We start from the raw sequence: 20,432 nt of genomic DNA, 5'->3' as shown, positions 1-20,432 counted from the left end.
AAACAAATTCTCCAGTGTGGCATGCTGCCTCGGTGCCTCCTAAGGTCTCTATTCCAATCTTTTCTTGTTCAAAATAAATTAGGAAATGTGGGCCCAAATCTTGAGGCTTGGCTCTTGTGCAACGCAAACAGAAATGACCTGGCAGCAGAGCAAAACCAGCATGGCTGTGTATTGTCTTTTATCAGATTTCTTTGGGGAGATCAGGCTGATTGGGTTTTATACATGCGTACTTCTGACAACTCTGCGGCCATTTGGGTGACTCGTAAGCACCAGCCCGTGCTGGAGCTGATGCAGAGCTGTGCGGCGGGACTGTGAGGAAACTCACTTCTGTGGGGATTTGAATGCGCTTTCCCCACTGTAAGGGGTGATGCCTCCACGTCTACGGCTAACGGTAGCTGCTGGACAGCAAGGCAATGAAAATACTAACCCATGGCTTTCTGAAGGTAAACATCTATGGCCAAAAGGTGGATGGCTCGCTGGTGGGCTTGTGCCTAATTGCTGCATGGGTTAGACAGAAGTGTGGGTTAAGCGGAAGGATGCGCCCTACTGTCCTTTCCCACATCTAGCTGTGCAAGCCACAGCACAGCCACGGCTGCGGTGCGGACACAGTCCTGCGGCCCTACAAGTTTTGCACCTCTGACTGAAGTTGTTTTTCAGTCTCCTCAGACTGACTTCCCCTCCGTTTTGCCCTGAACGACACTACTTGCCTGACAGCGCTCAAACACTTTAACCAACCTGACTGCGGCAATCTCGATTTACATACGACCCAAGAATCCGATGCGCACCGATGTGAATCACAGCATTCTGCAGCATCCCCCACGCTGAACTCAAAAGTTACATACCAACCTAGATTTTTTTGACTGCAACCTGCGCCAGCCTGGATAGGATGCCTGTCAAAAAGCAAAAGTGCTATGAAATGAAATTCATAGCACTGAAAGGCATCGCACACAAGCTGTCGTCCCCTCTCACATTTTGCATGAGCAATTTCTGCTCGTTTGTGTTCTCTCACACACGATGTCCTGAAACAGTTACGTAAAATGAATATTTAACTTACAATAGTCAGCTGTATTGAACTGCACTTAATTGCTTATTAAGTGAAGTAAATTATCCTTACCATATTCGTCAGAGGTGAAAAACCTACATATATGGCTACATGTAGCGCATTCATTAGTTTACGGACCCCGAATCCCCTGGAAAGTATCAGGTATCTACACAGTGTCCCATGGTGCAGTATTTTGTAGTTGGATGTCTCAGCTAGCTTGCAGATATGTAAAATCATATACAAACAGACATCTCCCTACTGATTGCCTCTGTGACGAGGCTCGTTTACTCCTGCAAACATTTTCTGCAGTGTATTTCAATCATGGAATCTTCTTTTAAAAATAGAGTTGAGTAAGAATATGCAAAATGTGGTTTTGGATGAAACAAGTTACTTTTAGTCAAACGACCGCACCATTTTGCGTAAATCCCTTTCATAGCTATACATCTATTTTGATTAAGATGCTTGTACAACTGAAGTAAATACACACACTTGCTGATATGGCCCTGACAGTCATTTCAGTTTGCCCCTTGGTGCCAAACGAGTCACAGAGAGGCAAAATGCTGGAAGAAAATTTTGGAGCAAAACCTGACAAAACTGTTCAGCATGATGCGGTGAAGGGTGAACATGACCGCTAATGAGAACAGCGAGTCTTTCACCTTTGGCTTCCATAAGAAATCCTAGCTGGTTGAAATTGTAATAGACAGGTGTTCACTTTCCCATAAAAGATCACAGCCATGAATATTAATGGATTAATCATAAATCTTACTCTGTAGTTGCACAGTCTCTACCTGCTATGTGGACAAGCTGAGTTCACTTCCTAAGTATATCAGCATTGCAACTTCCACAAATGCTATCTATATGTTATTTAATATAAGCCAATACTTTTATGACTATGGATTTAAAAACTACTTCAAATAAAAAGCTTCAACTTAAAAGCATTTTGTGGACCATATCCTCTTCCATCCGTAACAGTAGACTAGATCCTTGTTGAGTCATGCTCATAATTTCCATGTGGCAGCTACAGCCAACTGCTTCCACAAAAAAGAACAAACAAAAAAAAATGTAATAAAACTTTATATAATAATATTTAATGCAGTTAGGCAGCTGCAAGAAAGGAGGAGAGCTGGCATCTTAGGATCAGCCAAGTTACCTGTGTCATAAGTGTAAGTTCAGCAGGTCACTACTTTCACAGTTTTCTCCCCAGAGGTATAATTTTTAGGCCTATCATGTGAAGACATTAAATGCGGGACATGGGGAGATGAAAAAAGAGTGGTTCCTGTTAAAACCCTAATCATCACAGCACTAGGTAACTCCTAGGCATGAGACAGGCATATAATTGTTACCTGAAAGAAGAGTCGGTTGATAAACAGTTATTTTAGGGATGTGTCTAAATAGAAGCTCTATTAATTTAATAGTATGTAAACCATGATACCCAGACATACAAATCAGTAGAGCTCCAGTTATTTTTACTTGTTAAAAGCAAAGTAACACCAAGTTATCTCCAAAATGTTTTGAAATGTTGTTGACTGATTCTGCTTCTCTTCCCTTTCCTGACTGCTTTCAACCACTGCATTTCTCTCCCAATCAAAAAAAGGATGCTTTTAGGAATATAGAAGTTTAATCCAACAATTCTGGGTGAGGATGAGTTTCACACAGCCCAGGCAAAGCTGCACATTATATTAGAGAACAGTCTGAACCATTGCGGTTAGCACTACAGGCGGATTATTCAAGCATTATTAGCTAGAGCTGAGATGCTCGCGCTGTTCAGCTCAAACTGCAGTGACTTGTTACATAGGAATACTTCATCAACAGGACAAGCGATCATCTTTTTCTTTGACCTGATAGTATGAATAAAATCTACTGATAAAAATTGAAAACATGGAAGAGTTTAAGTCTAAGGAAATGGTTAGAACTGATTGATGACTTGAACTATGTCAAACTTTCATTATGAAACCCAAAACCACATGAAATGTCCTGTTTCCAGTTTCATTGTTAACTCAGAACTCTGCCCAGGTTCTGCTACACTTTTTCTAAGGTTCAAAACCTTTTAAGTAAAAGTGTGCATCTAATTACGGCCAAACTTGACAGGAGTCAATATTCATTGTACATAAAATACATGCAAAATGTGTGGTTTTGGTGTAAAACAAATTGAAAGTTGGTGGTTTTGGCCGAATTCGCTTTTTATTCTAGGGCTCGTTCCAATCTCAAACTCAGATGATTCCACAATAACAAAGACTAAATGAATGAGATTTTCACAGTTCTTTTCAGGAACAATTAGCTGCTAATATTCACAATTGTTTTAAGGAACAAGGTACCTGTTAATATTCAGGCGCAAAAATAAAAAAGGTTTAGCATATGCAGTGTCACTAAGATAAAGGTCATTCATACGTGTGTCAGAGTATACTTAGCTTAAATGCAAACAACATAAGGCAAAAACAAGTCACTTCAAAATGTTACTCCAAGCACCCTGTAAATGTTCAAAATACTTGTCCTGATTTAGAAAAACAGCAAAAAAGGAGAAATTAACAAAAATATAGGCAAGCGTTTAATGCATTTATTTGCTAAAACAACTACATTTCTAGATTTCCTGCTAAGTGGCTACAATGGAAACAAACTGAAATGGAGAGCAGCAGTTGGGACCTCACTAGAATACAATATTTTTAGGGCAAAATGAGGTTAATAGTTACGGTAGTTCATTTATACTCATGCAAGCACTAGAAGGAAATGTCTGACTAAGTGTGTAAAAATTAGTTCCTGAATTAAATACAAAAATTTGGGGGAAAAGTTTGTATTTTATGTTAACCTAAGAATAGCTAAGTAAGAAGAAACTGAGGCACGCACATGAAGTTTCCTAGCAGAGCTTCGGCTGTGATAGAAGAAATAACATTCGAAACTAATTATTTTCGCAGCGTCTGTGTTCATTTCCTTAGGATCTCTTCTATATAATTTGTTTCTGGCAGGTTATCCTACAAACTCCTTCCTGTATTAGATTTTTTTTCTTCAGAAATGTTGGTAAGATGCTCATGAGAAATTTTGAAATATTCTGCTCATGAAAAAGGTGCAGTGCATTCTCTCAACTCGTTTTTCTTTTATAGGTATACAGATGGAAAATCTCTCTGCGCCACATCTGAAAATGTGCCGCTTCAAAGGTGGGTGGAGCCAGGTGAAGAAATGCTCCAAATTATTGCAGTCATAGAAAAGTAATGTCCAACCCCTAATACACTGCCATGAATGAACTACACAAAAAACCTGTCATCTCATATCCAAGCACATGCTTAAAGCTCTTTCAGATTTTTTTTTTTGTGTGTGTCTAAAGAGAGAGAAAACATATTTAGCTCTTCTTTTACTTAATGCCCATTGGTTGGTGCTGTGGGCATATCGCAAAGGGTTATTGTCTTTTTTGCTTGATTTAGGTCTGTGAAAATCTTTCTATGACCAAAAGGAATATTATGCCCAGCCCATACTGAACTTTTTAATAAAAAGCAGTAAAGCAATCTGCTTCATTGTCAAATGATTGAAAGAAATTTAATTAATGCCTTTGGAGGGAACGCCTATATAAGTATCACAATCACAAGAATGTGTGTATACGCATATATGAATACATATGCACGGCCACAGTCTACCCTGTTGCTTTAATGTCACAAGACTATAGGCCATGAGCAGCTGAAGGCAGAAGTGAACTCATACAATTTAAAATATTGTGCTGACATAATTTTAAGGTTAAATGACGTTGTATAATTTATTAGAAGATTAAATGCTGGCTTCATCACAGGACAATTTAGCCCTTGAAAAGGAAGGCAGCACAGAAATGCTAGCAAACAAATTAAAAATAGTAAATTAGAAACAGGGGAAAATAAGTTTATGCCACACCGACAAAACCAAAAAGAAACAAAAAAAGCCCAAACCCAAAAAGCAAAAAACACAAAGATGCATGAAAAGCAGTATGTTATGTTAGATGTTTATCTATACATAAGAGACAGGTGTCACAAAAACAAAACAAAAAAATCACGAAGCTAAAGAGAAACTTTAACTCACCAGTTTCCATCTGTTATATCTGAATTCATGCATAATTGATTATCCATGACTGGTAAGTTCTTTTTTTTCACTAGCCTAACACAGTTTTCTAAACATTATGTGTTAAATCACCACCAAAGTAAAGGGTGTTTGAGAAACCGTAAGGGCAGAATAAAAATTTTTTAATGAAAAATAACATGTCAGTTAATAATAGAGCTGACCTATGTTTAAGAGAGAAATTTTAATCATGTGCATATTAAATATTAATAACCTATTCTGTTATTGTTATAATAAGGTTAAGTAAGCTTCTCCATGCTTAAGGAAAGAGAAAAAGTAGGAATATGTAACAGTGAAAAAAAGCGCTGAGAAGCAGAGACATAAGGAAAATGTGTCAACAATAAACAAGAGGAAATGAGAAAGAAGGAAAAGATGAAGGTGGAAACTAATCTCTATGTGTCATTATGACTGCCAGAGTACTGGCAAAGCAGCAGCATCCTTTTATTTCAATTTTAATCATTTCTGAATTTTAATACCCTGCTCCTTTTGTAATTCTCCTGGCATTCCCTATATGCATCCATCCCAGCCAAAACACCAGTGTAAATTAAATGGCACGCAACCACACCACTGATGTAGTTCTCCCAGTAGAACCAATTGAGTGACCAAAAAGCAGAGAAGGTATGACTACTTTGTGTCCCTGTAGACCACTGGCCAATTAAGTGACTTAATGTTCTTCAATTCCTTTAATTTTGAAAAGAAGGGCAGTGGTTAGGTAACCCAGCAATATAGAGCCATTAAAAAAAAATAAAGCAAGCCAGTAGTAATACAATAATCAGTGACCATCAGGGCCTGGAAAAATGAGTTTGCTCTCACTGGCACTAAGGAGCATCACATGATTATTTAATTACAGCTCTAATTTTTGTCTCGTGGATGGCAACATATCAACAATTAATAGGGCAAATAGAGGAGACTGCATTTTTAAAGGGACAGAACCTATATGAAATACTGCTTGAAAATGCAATTTATCACACGGTATAATGCTTCTCAAGGCATATCTGTCGTCATGCCACACATATAAAAATATTCTACTGGTTCAGTTTTCTTGCATGGTATCTAGAAAATTCTTCTGAAATGCTTAGAAAATAATAACTGCACCTCTAAGTATCCTAATTGTCATTTTAAGTGGCAATGCAGAAGTCAGTTTCTCATAGGACGTGCAATCCAAATAAAGAACGTAGTGGAATCACAAGTTTCAAATATAAAAATGTTATTATAAAATTATTACATCCTTCATCTTAAAAAGATTACAACAAAATTCTTCAAGAATGGCCAAAAGGATTATGTATTCAGCAAGTCAAGCAAAGAAAAAAGGAAAGAAAAAGAAAGTCAATAAAATACAGTCAATGGGACAGAGATTGATTTTGATTGATTGATTTTACTGTGAGATTTTCTTACAAAGCGTACCAACACTAGGGGCTCAACACCAATATTGTACTGTTCCTGCACAATACTGCTAGTTAAGAAGTGAAAAACAAAACCTGAAAGAGGACATACATGTGATCGATTGAAAAGCTCTGCTCTAAAATGGTTGGATGCGGTTCCCATCATGCCTCATCCTGCAACCACCGCAGTGCAAAACACGGGAACTGTGGGAAGTTCAGTATGCGGAGGAGCACTTTTCACAAGCTGCACAATTACAGGAATCTGCAAATGTATCAAAAGAAAAACTCTCATTTTATGTACCTGATCTTCCTTGCAAACGTACTCACTTTTCCACAGCAATGTGCGGACCAAGTTACGAATCCCATAAATTTACATTATCCACTATGTGTTTCAGTATTCAATATCTGAATGGGAAAGGCAAGCTCCAAATTTCCTCTAAACATTAAACTGTACATGTGAAAAACCTACCAAACTACTCTCAGGGTTTTTTTTTAATCTTACTTCTCAATATGCAACTTAAATATGCTTTTTTGTTTGGTGTTCTAAAAGCTATCCTTTGAACATGCAAAGAAACGCTGAATTTGGGGCCTTGCACAGAAAAAAACCCCAACAGTTCAAGGATTATTGCAAAAAGAAGTGTAACTACAGAAGAAATACTGTTACAATAAATGCCCCATTCCTCCCGAAAATTGTGTAAAATTAAGTTGTTTTCATTGAAGACATGAACATTCTGGATTGGAGATCTTAATCTATAATCTTAAAAAGAAAGCTGGCAAGCAAGAGCTTGTATGTAAAAGTATATATCATTCTTTTTATGCACTGGTTACTATACAGGTAACATGTCTCACAAAGACTGTAATTAAATGTCTAGTGCAGAAGTAACACTAAAAAGCATACAGTATTATTATATTGCAATGAATCCTTAGAAGCTAAAACTTTTTTAAGTTTTAAGATGCCTTTAATTATTCTTGAGACTTCTTACATTTATCAAGGAAGCCCACCTATGATGAAAAGCGTTAATGATTTCAAATCTTTCTAATACGTCTCGCCACAAAAACATTAATTTAATTTTTGATTATAAACATTTTAAGACTCACTCTGCAATTTCTCACCACTTCATTTTTTGCCTTTAGTCCTTCTGTGAGTTTCCGTGCACGCACGCTCTCTCACACTCTCTCTCCCTTCCTCTCTTTCTGTCTTTTATTTAATGTATTAGAATTGGGAATACAGGGCGTGTATGATATTTAGCATTTTTCTCCTGTTCATTGCAAATGTTTTTAATTACCTGGCTGTTACAAACAGACTTATATTCTAAGCGCAGTTACTGAAAAGGAAATACCTTTGTCGTACCTTTGCATGTGGGTTTGAGTTCAGAGCAGCAATTCTTTGCACTTGTGCTGTACAATGTTTTCCACTCTAAGACTGATTTACAAATATAAAGAATTAATTCATCCTTCAGTGTTCTATGAAACATGTATATTACTAATTTTATAGCTGGGTAAATAAACCACGGGCATATTAAGGCCGCATTTATAGAGGGACTGTGTGCTGCAGCTTCCTTATCTTTCATATGAAGTTGCAAGTGCTGAGCATTTTCAAAATCAGGCTTACAGCATTAACGATTGCAAACGTGGCATGGTCAGTTATTTACAGTTATTTACAGTTTTGTCAGGGCTGAAACCAGAACCAGGACTCCAGACACCAGAAAAGATTACGAGACAATCCTCCAGGTATGTATGATCCGAGTGCATCACCACTTGTTCTAGTGAGCAGCAAGTGGAACGACACACAAATGATTGCTGCTGGCCAAATAAATCCTGTCTGAGCAGGATCCTGGGAAGATGAGATGCACTCGAGGTTTGAAGCACCTCCCTCATCTCCTCAGGTCATATCATGTCATAATGTGCCAAGGGAAAGAGATAGAGCAGATAGTCGCTGGGAGTTATGCAAGGCCAACACAGCTGATAGATGTGGCCCATCCTGATGTTCTGCACCCAGGTGCAGCTGGGGTGACTGAGGTCCATCCGCAGGCGAGCAGACTCTTCTGCCTATCTAACCTGCAGTTCACAACAGAAAAGCACGAGGTGGCGAGAGCTAACTCCTGTGAACCTACAGCTGTGGAGACGTGTTTCCAAAGCTGCTTTACAACAGCTCAGAGAGAGGAGCTAGCCTGCGCTCCGGTGAAAGGAAGCCTTCTTACAGCCTATCCTGATCCCGGCATACACAAATGCACGCAGTCTCACAGGAAAATTGATCTCCAAAGAGATCGCTGTGTATTGGTATTCTAAATAAATAGCTAAAAGGTGACCTTGGCATTAATACTAAGTGTTAGCGTGTCCCTCAGCTCATCTGAACACCTAACACTGATCCCCTACAAGAACTGTAAAAATGAAGGTCTACCAACCTCTGCAGTGATACACCAGTGTGCACGGGAGGAAAGTCAGGCCCAGCAAGTTTAAAAGGAGATATTTACAATTCAGACAGTGCCTGAGGTATGTTACTACGTTCTACTACTGTAGTCTACTATCACTATGCTATTCCTACTGCACTGCACCAGATTACACAGATTAAGGGTAGATTACAGCTGGTACAGGGCACAAGGACCAGATCAGAACACATGAACAAGATCGGTACGGGCAAGTCTCTTTAAAATTCATCTCTTTCAAGATTTATACCTACTGAGAGCAATGCAGTGCAGAAACCATTAGAAAGTCGACATTTGCAAAGCAACAACACAGATATCAATTAAGTAATGAAGCGTTGCTGATAACTGTGGTAAACCTAGATGTCACAGGATGGCAAATGTTCAAAAACACCTACATTTTTGAAGGGAACATTGTAGTATATCCTTTCTGAAGTAACAGTTACAAGTTGTGGTTGGGGCTGTTGAGAGTTCATGACACCGCTCACAAGGGAACTGACATACAAGCTAACTTAATGTTAAATGTAATAATTTCAGAATCTGAGGAAAAAATGGACCTCTCAGGTAGAGGTTTTTAATGGAATCCTCCGACAGAGAATTTAGGGAAGCTTTCTGCAAACTGTGGGTTATTCTCTCTGTGGTTATCTTCGGTTCAAAAGCCAGCTACTTGGATGCATTAGTCCAAGATTAAAAGTAACATCAATGGGGTTTTCTGACATGGACTTTATAAAGTTGCAAAATTTCAGTATAACAAGCAATAAGAACTGTAAGTTACTCTTTAACCGTCAAACTGTTTTACTTTTTTTTTTTTTTTAGAATCAGTAGCAACTTTGTGACAACTAAAGTTTAAAAAATGCACTTGATTGCATAGTGACAGATTTGCAGAACATTTTTCATCACACACACATATGTGCTTTCAGTTATTAATAAAATGCTTCTGCCCTTAATCTGCCGTTGCCTGAATATACAATTTCAGTGACTTGGATAGACAAACACTGTTAAGGAATTCTGTTTTCCCTGTTTGAGATGCAATTCAAATACACCAAGTAAAACTGAATACTATGTCTTTAAAACTGTCTTCTGCATGCCACAGAAAGGAATACCGAATCACTTTTCTATCACTCTAAGTTCCTCCTGGAGTGGAATGATAACAAAACTTTCTTTTCTTGCTCTCCCCCCCCCCCCCCCCCCTTTTTGTCTCATTCCAGCTGCCCTGGATAACACCACAGGTAGATATTAAAAGGGAGACAGCCATTATTTGGTGGCGACAGGAATATAAATACATGCACTAACCTATAAACTGGTGTTTACTTCAGGGAAGTAAGTCATATTTTTCCTCTGATTGCCGTGCTGTCAGTTTAATGCAGCGTAAATAAACAGTAGGTGCATGATAGCTTTAAGTAGAAAGTATTCATTCCACAAGAGGAGCAGATTACTGAAGCCTATAATGGCAAAAGCAGAACTTCCATTTTACCTGAAAATATAGCCTCCCGTGCTAAGAGACTTGTGGCTTTTCTATTAAATTAATTTGTCAGAATTCTATGAAAAATATTGCGTACTCAAAGAACTTTACCAAACCCATTCATTTTTGCAGCCCTCAACTTGAACCATTTGAAAAAACAAAAGCCAATCACTCCTCTGTAATTTCATCATCCCATCGCTCTAAATGAAAGCTTTATATAATCAGCCTAATATAACAGAAAATAAAATGATATATAGAATTGCCTATACTTTGAGTTATTTTGTTCTTATAAATATATTCCCTGACTGAAAGTTAAAAAATTCCCCTTTGGAAAAAGCAATGATTTCTGAGAAGATTGTATATATACTCTACATCTATTAACATAAATTATAAGAAAGTAAAATGTTCCAGATGTGTTTAAACTGTTGTAGAAGGAAAGTTTGTGGCTTCATTGGATATATATTAAATATATCTAGAGAGAGCAATGGCAGTTATGTACAAGAAAGCAATAAAATGTGTCAGTAGTATCTACGTTAAAATAGTGTAGTTCCTAGAAATATGACTAAAACATTTCAGAAGTCTTATTTCCTCCAGTTTTAATTCAGAAATCTACTTTTAATATATTTTTTCTATATATCACAAGCTATTTTATTAATAAAATAGAGTAATCTTGATTTTTTTTTTTTTTTCAAATACAGCTGGAAATCTTAAGAAGGACTTCAAATTTATCTGACAATGCTTAGATTAAAAAATAGGTGACAATAAAAAGCTGACAATACTTCCAAAAACTGAGTAGTTGATACAACTAAAAGATTTGGTTTGGTTTTTTTTCCAAGAACACCAGACTTCAGCTGATCACCTTCTAAACGGCAGCCGCACACATTTAAACCCCTCTCCATCCCAAAGCTGCAATGTGGGATGAGTTACTGCTTATTCAGGACTTTCCTACTCCAAAGAGTTTTTTGTGTTGAAGGGGTGGATGTGCCCGCGTTCCCGGCAGGACTGAACGTGGCAGTGCCCGTGGGATGCTGGCAGGGCTGCAGGCAGGGCTGCAGGCAGGGCTGCAGGCAGGGCTGCAGGCAGGGCTGGCTGCCCTGCCTTGGGAAGCACAGCAACAGAGGGCAGGTGCTCATCAGCTGACCCGCTGGGCCTACGCTGCAAACCAAAAAGGTGCCCTGCTTGCGTACAAGCTCAGGCTACCGTGGCAGACCCTCTCTGCTCCTCATTCTGCCAAAGCACTATGTCCCATGAGTGAGTTACAGATCGACTCTGCCTGCTTTACAGTGCTTTTCTCGGGAGTGCGCAGCAGCAGGTTAGGATTGATGCGTATCGCTGAAATAACAGGAGAGGAGAAACTGCGAGAGTTACTTTCCTATTTAAAGTATTAAGAACAGCGAATATAAAAAGGAAACGGCCAGTTTTTCAAAGTGTACGCACAAAAAGCATTCCATTTAAATATTTTTTGTTCCAGTAAACTCTTTTGCATACAAAGGACTTATTTATTACATATTTGAACTTGTGGGAAAAAGGGAAGGAATGCACTGATTCCTGAAATAACTCTACAGTCTTTTTGGAGACTTCACTCTTCTATGCTCTTGTTCTACTCAGAACGGTTTGATTCCAGGGACGGAGGAATTCCTTGGAGTCAGTTGTTTCTTTTCCACTGGCTGTTTGTATTCAAGAGTGGGCATACATAGCACACTAGCCGGTGATCTTAATTTCTCTTTCATTGCCTTACTATGTGTGTGTGCTATCTGTTTAGATGCACGCTTCTACATGAACACGTTGCATTTTCTGCCTGCTCGTTTTGTTACCTACTCTACGTTATTACACATTTCTGTGCAAACCATTGCTTCGACTTGAAAAGCAAGGTAATAGCAATAACAATCTCAAATAGAAAATGAATTAGAAAATGAGTGTATGTATAAATGTATTAAAGAGCATATAAGAATACGGGACTGAAAAGAGCACTCTGAAATTCTACAAATAGTGCTGCAGAGTAATTAGAAGACACAAATTGCAGAGAACATCCTACATTCATGTCTTTACACTCTACGCTTACTGTTTCAAGTTGTTTTTGAATAGTGCGCCTGATTTGACACATTTCTATCTGGTGATTGTGTTAAATGCTTGAAGAGATAGCGAAATATCCAAGCATTCCTTGTGCTAACTACAGCTGAAATTTTACACTTATTGTAACCTTTTCTAACAATGTGAGAAAAACAGAGTAAATATATTAAATTTGTTTCACAACAGATGCTTAGGTTGTTAATATTTAAGATGCCTATTCATGCTATTCCTGTCTGCACATTTGTCAAAAATGTAAGCTTGAATGCTAATGTTTGCCAGCAGACTACAGCAGACAAATATACGAATGCACTGTACCAAAATAATATAAAGTAGAAATAAGGGACTGCTGCTAACTCCCACCCAAGTCGCACGGACCAGAATGAAAGGGCACTACCAGATCATACGCCCTGGAGTCTCTGCATCTGAATTTGTGAATTATTTTCACAGAAACGCTGCGCTCAGTTGGACTGACTAAAACCAGCAGAGAGCCTTCGTCAGTTTAAACTCATTTCAGCTTAGGAGCTGGTGCAAAGTATTTCATCAAACTTGCATTTTAGCGAAGTTTCTCTCGCAGTCAGAGAAGCCTGGGGACTGGCAGAGGGAAACTCCGGCCCGGGCAGGTGCCTGTCAGGAGCGCTCCCCCGGGCAGCGAGCGGAGACGGCGACAAAAGGACGACGGTTTGAGCAAAACCTCGGGTGGCGGGGTTGGAGACGGAGCGGAAAAAAACCCAAACATAAAATCCTGGAGCACAGAGGCGAGTTCCTGGCACCGCTCCCCGTGACAGCGGCAGCGCCGGGTCGTGCGGCGGGCGGCCGGGGGGGACGGACGTGACACCGCCGCCGCGGGGGCGCCCCCGGCGGGACGGTCCCCCGCCGCCGCCGCTCGGCCGCCCGCGCAACCCCCGCGCCCCGCGGAAGCGCCACCCCACGACCCCCCCCCCCCCCCCCCCGGCTCCGACCCGCCGCTTCGCCCCGCGCCCCCCGCCGTCGGGGGTGCCGCCGCCCCGCGTCCGCCGCTGCCGGGAGGCGCGCGGGGCCGGGGAAGAAGTTTGCCAAACTTTTAGTTTTTTCTTTTCTTTCCCCTCTGCCCCCCGCCCCCCGCTCCCCCCGTGTCGGTGGCGGGTGAGGCGGCGGCGCGCAGGGGAGCGGAGCGGGGCCGGCGGCCGGCGGCGACGCGGCGGCAGGTGTGAGCCCGTGCCGGCCGGGAGGCTCCGGCAGCGGCAGCGCCAAGCGCAGCCCCCCCGCCCCGCGTCTCCCCCCCGCCCGCCCTCCGGGGTCGGCACCGCCGGCCTCGGTAAAATCACCGGGGAGGGTGCCCCCGGCGCGGCCCCGTCCCCCCCCGTCCCCGAGGAGCGACGCCGAAGGAGCAGGGACCGACTCACTCATGGGAGCGCGGCGGGCGAGGCCGGCGACACCTCCGGCTTCCGAGGCGCCGGCGAAGTTAATTGCACTGAAGTTCAAGTTGTCTTTTCACCCATCAGGAGTGGGCGTTTAAAGGAAGGAGAGCGAGGAGGAGGAGGGGGAGGGGGAGGGGGGAGAGTCGCTCTCGCTCTCGCTCGCTCTCGCAAACACACACACACACACACACACACGCATGCACGCACGCACACACACACGCGCGCGCACACACACCCGCCCGCTCGGCTCCGCTCCCGAGCTGCCTCAGCGAGGAGGAGCCCGGACGGAAAACACCAGGGCAGCAAGGTACCGGCGTGGGGCAGCCCTGCCTCTGTCTGTGTGTGCGTCTGTGTGTGTGCGTGTGCCCGTGTGTGCCCGCGCCCCCCCTGCCCGCTGCCTCCGACGGCCCCTTCGGGCGGGGAGGTGCGCGCTGCCCCCGGGGAGGGGGCGGCGGTGCCGTCGGGGCAGCGCGGCGGCGGGAGGCCGGTTGCGGCCGCGGGGGTCGGGGGGGGGGAGGCTCCGCGCCCTGCGCCGCCGCCCGCTCCGCGCCGGCTGCCTCCTGCCTGCGCGGCGGCAGCGGGGGGCTGCGGCGGCGGGGGGGCACCGAGCGGCGGCTGCGTGTGTGTGTGTGTGGGGGGGTGTGTACGTGTGTGTGTGCGGCGTCCCCTCCTCCCCGCCCGCTCCCGGCCCCGCGTGGCGGTGGGGCTGACTTGGGGGAAGTGCCGGGGGGTGTGTGCGTCCGTATGTGTGCCCCCATCTCTGCCGCCCCCCGCCGCCCTGCGAGAGGGGCCAGAACCCCCTCCGCCCCCGCCGTGCATTCCCCGGGCACCGCGCCCCGGGCCCCCTCCCCGCTCCCCCGCTTTCCCCCTTCCCTCCATCCTTCCCCCGCTCCTTTATTCCGCACCTGCCCCCGCGCCCCCTGCCCGCCCCCCGCCGCCGCTCCCCGCGCCCCAGCGGCGGCCCCTTTCGGGCAGGCAGCGCCCCACGGCCCCCAGCGATTTAAGGCAGCTGAGGCAGCGGCTCCGCGGCCGCGCTGGCGGCCCCTGCGGGACGGGGGTGCCCGCGGTGAGGGCAGGCATCGCCCGGGGTCGCTGCCCGCCCGCCGCCGCCGCCCGGCAGCCCCGCTGCCCCGTGGGGGCCGGGAGCGGGGCCGGGTCCCGCCGCGCATCAGCCCCGGTTCTCCCGGCTTGTGTTTCACCTGGCACCATGTGCTTCTCAAAAACGCGGTTTGAGAATTGCCTTTATTCGTGTAACTTCTCCTTGGGGAGGGACTTGTTCTCTCTTCTTTTGTTTTTAAGACCTTCTTTCCCATCTTCGCTGATGCAGGATTTGGAAGTGGAGTTCCTGGAGAGTGAACCTGGCAATGAGCTCAGGTTTCCCTGAAAGCTGAGGCTGTTTCTTATTCCCTGGGAGGCTGAGAAGAGAGGGGACCCTGGATGTCAGCCCAATCTCCGTTTTTTGTTTGTTTTGACTTTGAGGCAGATTTCCTCTTTCAGCTCTGGGAACTGACAGGTACAATTCCAGCAGGCACCTTTGCATGTCTCAGAAACAAGACCAAGACCATGAAGTTGATACGTCAATGCTTTTCCTAGTTAACCAGTGGTATACCCTTCTATTAATTGCTATTAGAAAGTGCAACCTTGTAGCACAGTTATTGAATAATCATTAATCCGTGGAGGATACACAAGCCCAAAGGTTAATAATAGGAATAACAATTAATAATATTGACCTTGCCAGTGGGGAGAGTATTTTTATCATAGTTGCTAAAAGCCACTCCTATTTATACTATGTGCAGTGGTGTAAATTTGGACCCAATATGCTGAGTACCAAATTACTGCAGCAACACCAGAAATTAATTTACCCCATTATCTCCATGTTATCAGGCTTCTGACTTTTTCTCCCTTTAAAATGTATCATCCACTACTCTCTCATTTTAAACAGAAATGCTAAGTCTTTAATCAATTCTGACATTTCCACTAGAAAATAACATCTAGCTCTCTTACACAGATAAAAATTTATTTGCCTGCAGCTGATTTGTTGTAGTGCTTTGGACCTATTCATTTCTCAGAGAGGACTTAGCTTTTTATGGTCTTTAGGTACCACGGGGTAATAAATAGAAAGTCAGTATAAAGGGGGCATTCTCACTTTTACAAGTCCAACTCTGCGCTCCCTAGAGCTGCCTCCTCACACAGCTACTCAGACTGACTGACTAACTGGCATCCTTCTATTGTCAGACCTATCTCCTTTATTTGTATCACACTCTTCTGACTGAATCCTAATAATAATCATGTTTCATGTCTTAGAAATCTAATAATCGAGTTACTCATTCTTATAAATTGCAGCTAAGCTATTTGGGTTAGTCGCGTTATCCCCACTTTAAAGGCAGGGAAACTGAAACAGGAAAATTAACACATTTGCCTGAGGCCACACATGGATTTAAGAGTAGATCCAGGACTGGAACTGAATTTAGACCAAGCTCCCTCTTAAAGATCCTCAAGTGCACTATGGAAAATGCTTCTTTGAAAAAGACATGTAATATAGCCTTATTTTTCATCAATTTTGTATATTATTCAAAGTACACACTTTTTTTTTTAGATCCTATTTCCTTTTCTAAATGGAAGATTTATCCAGCTCTTTAGAAAGTGTGGTGATATCTTTCAGCTACATAGGGCAGTTTACTTTGGAAACAAGAAACATTTAATATGAGATTGTGAGCAGTAATGGGAACAGAATTGCTTGTTATTAGGTTACTGTAAACAATATGCAGTGGATGTTACGGTGTAGTTTGAGGCTAACAAAATATAATGAGAAGTCCGGCATTAGTATAGATGAGGTGCTATTGCTTACCTAGTGTGCATTGGTTTTCACCATAATGCTCCTTCAGTGCTTTCAGTATCAAAATACTTAGCATGGGTCTAAAAATGGCAAAACATACGGGACAAGCATATACTGTGTTTGAGAGTTAGGATTTCTGTCATTAAGCAGTGAGTTTTACCAAGTTGTGTCATTCATGTCAATGCCCTTTAGCTGTGGCATGTCATCAAAGCTACCTTATGGTATGACTGAGTGCAGATGGCATGCCTAAAAAGCAGGTGTACAATATAACTTTCCTATTACTGACACGTAGATATTTCCTCTTCCTCAGTGTCCACCCCCAGATGTTTGCTTGCCCAACCTTCTGCAGGAACTATAGAAAGTCCTGCTCATCCTGCTCATCCCTGATGGCTGGAATTGTACAGTCAAAACCCTGTAGAGAACAAGTGTTCACACATATTTTTATGTATTTATGCTGACAGCTCCATTCTGAGCTTTTTTAAAGTCCTGATTTGAGGGAAGTGGGTGCAGATCTCATTCAAATAATCACTCTCCAATGCCATTAGCATACCTGCCAAAAATGAAAGTGGCATATGAATCACAATAATCGACTCATGAATTTGTGGATTTAGAGCCTGCCAAGGAACACCAGAAATCCACGATTTCAAAGTCCCATGAGTTTTAGGGACTTTGAACAACGTGTGAAAGTACATTTATCCAAAGACCATCTTACTGATGACCCATCCTATAAGGAGTACAGACATAACCGTTCAAGTGCAGGACAGTATTAACTGGAAATATTTCTGTTCAAATCTTTCTCTTTCAAGTGAGGTAGTGAAAGTGGTGAATCTGCTAATTGAAACTATGTCAGAGGGCCTTCCTGAGGTGCCCCTTATTGAAGTGCTACAGTGACATCATGATGTGGAAATATGCTTTTGTGTGAGAAGAGCTATCAGATCCTCTGGGAAATATCACAGATGCTTTCCAGTTCCTTTCAGACATGTAAATACCTTTATGTTTAGACATGAGTAGATAGGGGTGGGAAGTGAAGTAGAGCAAGGAGTCGAGTGGGGTTAAAAGCATCCACTTAGATCCAGGAACCAAATAAATACACGTGGGTTTTTTTTCTGTATCTGATTTTAGCTGGGGCTTGAAATGAAATGTTCATTAAGAAGAAACGCTGCATGAACGCATGCATACTTGAGAGTTATGTTGACCCATGGTTGATAGACAAGGCCATCTTCTGCCTGAAATTACAGATGATCAACAGAACTCTCAGTAATGCTCAGATACTTACGTCATTTCCAAGTAATATGTACCTTATCAAGTATGGTTTCTTTCCAGCTTGTAGTATATGGCTAATGCTATAGCAGTGAAAAACACTACCTGCCACCTAGCACTTCTTAGGATTGCTTGCTTTCTTCATGGTTTGCTTTAAGCTAAGCACATCAGAAACTGAAAAGAACATTTGAGTTGTCTTTCCCTCTTAACATACAAAACCAGCAGACTAAGTTTTGTAGTCTATTTATATGTTAGCACTTGTGAAACATAGCAAAAAAACCTGCTTACTAGCATGGTCTACACATAGCTGTCTCAGCAGCTTGATGACGTCTTAAGACTTGGTTTGAGTAACTATGTTCCAACCGGTATTAGCATTATCAGTCGTAGATGAAAATGGCAGTGAACAAATACAACTATGCTGGAGTGAACTTCTGTGCGTGTTTTAAATGCAAGTGGCCATTATCAGCTATACCATAACCCTGTCAGATGTTCCGTCTTGCTGGTGGCTCAGTGGACGACACTCAGATGAGTTTTTCTGAATGTGGCTGCTGCTTTCAGTGTATTTCTGCAGTCTTTTCATTATTCTGCTCTTTGTTGGTTAGACACCAATCTCCTGAGCTTAGGCCTATGCCACCTCACTACCTGAATGTCTCTCCTGAAAATTTGTTAGCTGAAATGGGCATCATGTCAATAATAACAGATTCATCTGCGTGTCTCCAGACTGGCTTAAGTTTCTTCCAACCATTCATTGAAGGTTCATGTTTCCAGGCCCTGATGCTACAGAGTACCTCAGTCCACTCAGCCTCTCTCCAAGGTGGTAACTACTTTCTGCTCCACATCTCTGTTCAAGGAGATCTTTTGATTACCTAAAAAAGTAAACTGCACCCAGTCTAAAATTACCAATTTTGAAAGGATTGAAGGAGTTGTATTAATATTTGTGTGAACCACTTTTCCTGCACACTGTCTGTTCTTCTTTTCTCCTTCCCCTTGGTGTCTGGTTCATCTTGGCTGCTTTTAAAAATTCTGTTGCCTCTAGTGAGGGACTGCCAGATTAAACTGGTGAAGAGAAACCAGGTGACTGTCTACTTTTACAAATATAGGTTGTGTATAATAAATTCAGGTTTTACATCTATGCAAATTAAATCATCATATGATTCTGACTACATGCATTTTTTATCAAATATAGCATATATTTCACAAATTATATTTAACTTATAGTCATGTTGCTATTCTGAATACCTAACTAGGAGTTACAAGGTGTGCCACTAGATTGGAGTAAATAGGCTTATGAAAACAGAAGAAATAAGAGAAAAATCACCTTTTTTTTTTTCTTGTATTCCTGGTAAGTCCTGTGGAAAGGCTTTTCCTGCTATAGCTGACAATATACACACCTCACCACTGAGCTGTTCAGAGACATAAGTGCATCTTGTTATTAGAAAGGTACAGGTTTTGTAAAGGCCTAAACAGAACATGCCCAGAATAAGGAAGTTTTAAAGCAATGTGTCTTTGGTCTGGAGTTTACTGCATCTAGTTAGTAAGGCCTTCCGCTAATGTTCCTGTCATGGAGTGGAAGACATCAGTCACAATGTCAAAATAAACATTTTACTTCCGCAAAATTATATTTTCACCTCAGGAATATTGTGAAGTGAAAATAGGATTTAGCACAATTCTTCCTTCGGGGCTTATCTACAGACGGGGCAGTTTTAGTGTAAAGCCCTAAGCCTTGCAATATGATTCCCAGCCATAGGTGCACCATACTTGGAATAATCAATCTGTCAGCTGAGCTATGACAAGGATTTTGCTGTGAAGGTAACAACTCAGTGCTTGCCATGTTAACTGTCCTCAGCAACTGGTGCTGGTTTTTTGGTAAATAAAAAGATATTTTGGTGAGCACAAAGATGTCTCTGTCATTACTTGTGTTTCGGTCAATAAGAGGGTCTGGGTGGTGTGAAATGTGGGACTCGGGTGGAATTTAAGCATGTGAACAAACAGGTGTGATTCAGAAAACCTTTGCTAAGCAGTTGCCTAAACCTCAAAGCACTACGTTTGCCTCTCATGATTCATGCCTTGGAGTTAGTTCCTTTTCCACCCGGGACTCCCGAGCAGCCTTTCAGGAGTGGTCATGCCCAAGTCCTCTGGAGCCCAGAACCATGACATTCCTCCACCCAAGTGTCCTGGTCGGCTTGACCTCCTGGCCGCTCCTGGAGCATGCCCCAGGCTCCCTGACACAGCTGGCTTCTTGACAAAATGCAGCAAGGTCACAGTGGTAATGATGGTACTTACCACCAGGACATTTTTTTTTTTTTTTTTTGAGGGGGGTGTTGTGTGTATTCCACAACAATTTAACATAGTAAAGACAGAAATAATCCCAAGAAAATTCTGTGTGTGCCTCAACCCTGGGAATAACCTAAACATTAGATTATGATCTAAGGAATCTTGAACTTGTTTGTGCTCAAGGGCACTGTTTCAGCAGAAGGGTCGAGACTGCC

At 42.5% G+C, this 20,432-nt stretch overlaps 1 protein-coding gene across 3 annotated transcripts in view; it reads right to left on the bottom strand.

Annotated features, from left to right (window-relative positions):
- SATB1 (SATB homeobox 1) overlaps positions 1–13,901 on the bottom strand; it is a 93,817-nt gene extending 79,916 nt beyond the window's left edge. For 2 of the 3 annotated variants that reach the window (XM_082307491.1, XM_082307494.1), the window contains exon 1: positions 13,833–13,901. The gene's annotated coding sequence lies outside the window, so the exon portion shown is untranslated. Of the gene's footprint in view, positions 1–6,607; positions 6,664–13,832 lie in introns of those variants that run through there. The other variant, XM_082307493.1, reaches the window with a different exon arrangement.
- Positions 13,902–20,432: the final 6,531 nt, after the last annotated feature.

This window comes from Platalea leucorodia, assembly GCF_965183815.1.
Source record: "Platalea leucorodia genome assembly, chromosome: 1".
NCBI classification, from domain to species: Eukaryota; Metazoa; Chordata; class Aves; order Pelecaniformes; family Threskiornithidae; genus Platalea; species Platalea leucorodia.
The sequence above is the reverse complement of the archived record's forward strand: the minus strand, read 5'-3'. Positions and strand labels throughout refer to the sequence as shown.